Raw genomic sequence first — 4,911 nt, 5'->3', positions numbered from 1 at the left:
CACTCTTCCCCTCCTTCTCCTCCTCCCACCTTTCAAGGCCTAATTCCAAAGTCACCTCCTCTGAAGCTGGTCTATGGCCTGCACCCCAGTCCACCACATCAGGACCTCCATGGTATGTTTCTGCCTTTTACAGTAATTCACACCCATGCCTGGCCTCTCCAACCAGACTGACAAGTCCTGAGGACAGGGTCTAACATTGATTCATTTTTACATCAAGCTAGCTTCTGGTACCCTCCAAAACTCAAAAAAAAAAAAAAAAAATTCTGAATCCAAAGGATCATTTTATTCAATATTCACCAACGCCTAATATATGTCAGGCACTGAGAATATACGGGTGCATACAGCATAATGGTTAAGAATAATGATGATGATGACAATAGCTACCATCTACTGAGGTATTCCTTAGTACCCAGCACTAATCTAAGCACTTTACATATATTAACTCATTTAACCCTCAGAGAAAACCAGTGAGGTAGCTACTATCATCCCCCATTATACAAATGAAAAAACTAAGGCTCAGACATCAAAGAATTTGCCCAAGGTTGCAAAGATGGTAAGTCGCAGAGCCAGGACTCGAACCCAGGCAATCTGGCTCTGAATCCCTGCTCTGAGCTGAATCTTATGCGACAGGATCATGAATGCTAAACAGATTGTTTTGTAGAAACCACGGCCTTCTCCTTTCTAATGTCTAATGTCTTTTGGAAAGAGCTGGGCTAAAAATGGAATCGACCGTGCCCAGTGATTCTGGAGGAAGGAGTCTGGACAACAGGCAGGTTTTTAGCAAGTTGGAGTCAGACACACTGGTTTGAATTTCTAATAGCACCATTCTTTGGCCCTATGTGTGTTACTGTGACCTTCCTGAGCCTCAGTTTCTGCAGGATTAACAATCTCATGGGCAGTTACTGGGGTTAGAAGAGTTAACACATGAAAATCACTTAGCATAGTACCTGGCTCATACTGCACAATCAGTGAGTGGATGCTGCTGTCACTAGTACCTTTTATTATTATTATGGAATAAAGTAAATGTACAGGGCTTGGGACAAGGTACACTGTCCAACATTATACATGTGCTTCTGGTTTTTTTTTTCTTTCTTTCTTTCTATAACCTTGAAAGAACACCTGCCCTTCTCTAAAATGATTCAACCAGGGCTGCCTTCCAGGCCCACAGAAAGCCCTGCTTCCAGCCAGCCTTCAAAATGGATTAAGGATTTGGAGTTCTCTTCATTTCTCCACTCACAGGATCAAAGGGTATGGGTGAGGACTGGGAAGTGGGGGAGGAATGCAAGATGGAACAGGCCCCAAGTTTTGAACTGGCATAAGAGCAACTGTGGTTCATCCTAGGCTCAGCTGAGCTGCAGGGAGCAGGGAGCAGGCCCCCATGATCTGTACCGCCTGTGCCCTTGAGAAATAAACACAACTGCCAGAAAGCAGCATGCTTCAGCTACTGCTAATCCTAGGCTACAAGACAAGCAGGAAATCAGAGGTGCCCTGTGATGTGTTTTCCAAAAAGCATCAGCAAGTACACAGAGCAAGGAGGAGGGGACAGTCCAATGCAAATACACAATTGGGTTTCAGAACAGGGAATAAAGGCTGAAAGCACAGACCAGCCCCAACCCAGAGGGCACACAATGCTCCATCCGCAGCCTTGGCTCCACTGCCCTCTAGAGGCTGCACAGGCACCCAGAAGGCAGGTTTTCAGCAAGTTCCCGCTGTGGAAGGAAGCAACGTGTTCTCTCCAATGAGGGAGGATCACAGGCTTTGAGCCACTGAGAAAACAGATGCCCTCCATCCCTCAGCCACAGGCCTAGTTCAGCCTCTCTTTCATCCCTCCCTTGGACTTCTGCAACAGCCTCCTCACTGGTATTAATAAAATAATAAAACCATCCTCTATTAAATGCTGACCGCAGGCACTGTGCTGAGGGATTACACACGTTAAATCATGGGATTCTTACAACATCCTAGGAAGTAGGTAGCATTCCAATTTACAGATAAGGAAACTAAGGTTCACACAGGGTAGAAGACCTGGCCAAGGCCACATAGCTAGCTACAAGGAGAAGATCTAAAGTTTAAACCCAGCAGCACCCCGGGCGAGGGCCCTGTATCTATCTGACTAACCACTTTACAAACATTAGCAGCAGCAGCAACAGCAACCCCTGAGAATCTATTAGAAAATCAAACTCTCAGCTGGGCTCACACCTGTAATTCCAGCACTTTGGGAGGCTGAGGCGAGCGGATCATGAGGTCAGGAGTTTGAGACCAGCCTGGCCAACATAGTGAAACCCCATCTCTACTAAAAATACAAAAAAAAAAAAAAAAAAAGAAAAGAAAAGAAAAGAAAAAAAATTAGCTGGACATGGTGGCAGGCACCTGTAATCCCAGCTACTGGAGAGGCTGAAGCAGGAGAACTGCTTGAACCCAGGAAGGCTGAGGTTGCAGTGAGCCGAGATGGCACCATTGCACTCCTGCCTGGGCAACAAGAGCAAGACTCCATCTCAAAACACAAACAAACTCTCACAGAGTGGGGCCTAGCAACACGTGCTTGCACAGCTCCTCCAGATACTCAGATGCACCCTCGCTTGAGAAGCTCTGCACTAGATGGAGCTGCTTCAAGCAACTCCCTCCCTCAATCATGGCATTTCCACACTGCCCCAGGTGGTCTTTCTAAAACACAACTCTTAGCTCTTTAAAGGCCTTACAGCTCCACTGGCAGGCCTTGGGCCTAACTCAGCACAGCGGTCAGGCCCTTCACAGCCCCTTAAATCCACGGGAAGCAGGACTTGGATGGGGAGAGAACCTGATCGAGCATGTCCTGTATCATGTACAGGCTCTCCCCTAGTCCTGAGCCTACAGGAGCATACTTAATCCTTGTCTGTGAGAAAACCCTTCCGCCCAGAATGGAGAGACTGATACTGGGACAGGTGACAAGATGTGCTCATGTTCATGCAGCCAGCAAGCGGCAAGGCCAAGATCAGAGCATGGGACCATTTGACCCCACAGCCCAAGTGCTTCCAAGGCAAATAGGGCCCAACTGGTTAGGAAGCTGGGCCCCTGGTCCCATACCTGTGGGCTCTGATATCCAAACAGGCACAGGCTTCCCACCGCAGGTTCCGGTCTTTAACTAAAGGTGACCCAGCCAATATCCAGCTGATTTCATCCAAAAAGCTTTCATGGGTCAATCCCAGTCTTGACATCCTTCTCTGTGACCCTAATAATAGTGGGATAGGAGCCGGGAGAGGCCAAAGCCCTGAAAGGATCCTCAAGAAACCACATCCTGCTGGTCACAGTGGCTCACGTCTGTAATCCCAGCACTTGGGAGGCCAAGGCAGGCAGATCATCTGAGGTCAGGAGTTCGAGACCAACCTGGCCAACATGCTGAAACCTTGTCTCTACTAAAAAATACACAAATTAGGTGGGAGTGGTGGCGTGCACCTGTGGTTCCAGCTACTCGGGAGGCTGAGGCAGGAGAATCACTTGAACCCAGGAGGTGGAGGTTGCACTGAGCCAAGACTGCGCCACTGCACTCCAGCCTGGGTGACAGGGTGAGACTCAAAGTCTCAAAAAAAAAAAAAAAAAGAGAAAAGAAAACGAAAAAAAAAAAAGAAACCACATCCAGAAAAGAGATGGGTTAGACCATGACAGACAAGGCAGAGGAGTCCAAATGCGTTGGTCAACACTCTCCTCAATGCAAGACTATTCAAGGAATCCATCCTTACCCTGCCTGCCCCGCTGCCCTGCTCCTTGTTCACACCAGACCAGGACGGTTCATGTCTCCACGCCTTTGCAGAGACCAGCCCCTCTGCCTCAAACCTTCTCCAAGAGCTGCCCGGCAGATTCCTACCCACCCTTCTAAGACAAACCCCCAGTGCCTTCTCCAGGAAGCCTTCTTCCTCCGCTCCCAGGCACTGTTGTGCCATTTCTGTGACAACACTCACCTTTGCACAGACCAGAGAAGCACCAGGGCCTAGGGTGGTGGTTCTCCATCCTGTTAGAGTCCCCTGGGGAGCTCGCTTGGCATAGAGACTGAACATCAGGTGGTTCCAGTATACAGCCAGGATCAAGAAAAACTGACTTCCTGGAAAAGACCTGGGCTTTGAAGCTGCACACAAATGTACAGATCCTGCTTCTCTGCCTGACAGCTGTGTCACTGGAGCAAGGAAACACAACCTGCTTCCCACCCTGTGAACTGGGGATTACAGCACCCACCACTCTGGGATCCCACCTTCTTGCCTCCTCCCCTCCCACATCCCCACCAAGCAAGGACTAACAGCCTGCTTGTCATTGTGCCCAGATTGGTGACTCCCTTCTCGTGCATTCGTTTATTTAATGGCTATTTATTGAACACCTGCTGAGTACTACTGGGCACGGTGCTGGAGAGTGGGGTATGCCTATGAACATGTCAGGCAAAACTGCCAGCACATTCGGCAGGGGAGACGGCCACAAAGGAAGCAAACAGGAGTAGCTTCCGATGATAAGTACGCTGAATAAAATTAAAATCAGTGGGAAGAGATCCAGCAATGGGGCAAAGGGAGGCTACATTAAAATTCAGGTTAGAGAGGACTGGTCTACCTGAAAGCTTAGAGAGGGCTTCTAAATTAAGATCTAAATGCTGAGAAAGCAGCCTGGGAAGATCAGATCTGAGGAAGGTGCCGTGAGAAGCCAATGGAGTGTTCTAGGCAAGGGAGAGGCGGGATCTGTCTTGCTTTTTAATGAAACCACTCACATGAATTGTCACCATCTGCACACCAGGCTGTGAGACCTTCCACCTCTATACCCTCAGTGCTCCAGTCAGGCCTGGCACAGGAGAGGGGCTGAGTGACTGGCTGGAATAAATGAACCCTCTTCCCCTTAATGTGTTGTTTCCAGGTCTCCAAGCTAAAGCTTCTCTGTCCCTTGGTTTCTGCCCATTAGCAA

The sequence above is a fragment of the Rhinopithecus roxellana genome, chromosome 3 (genome assembly GCF_007565055.1).
Source record: "Rhinopithecus roxellana isolate Shanxi Qingling chromosome 3, ASM756505v1, whole genome shotgun sequence".
Taxonomy (NCBI): Eukaryota; Metazoa; Chordata; class Mammalia; order Primates; family Cercopithecidae; genus Rhinopithecus; species Rhinopithecus roxellana.
The sequence above is the reverse complement of the archived record's forward strand: the minus strand, read 5'-3'. Positions refer to the sequence as shown.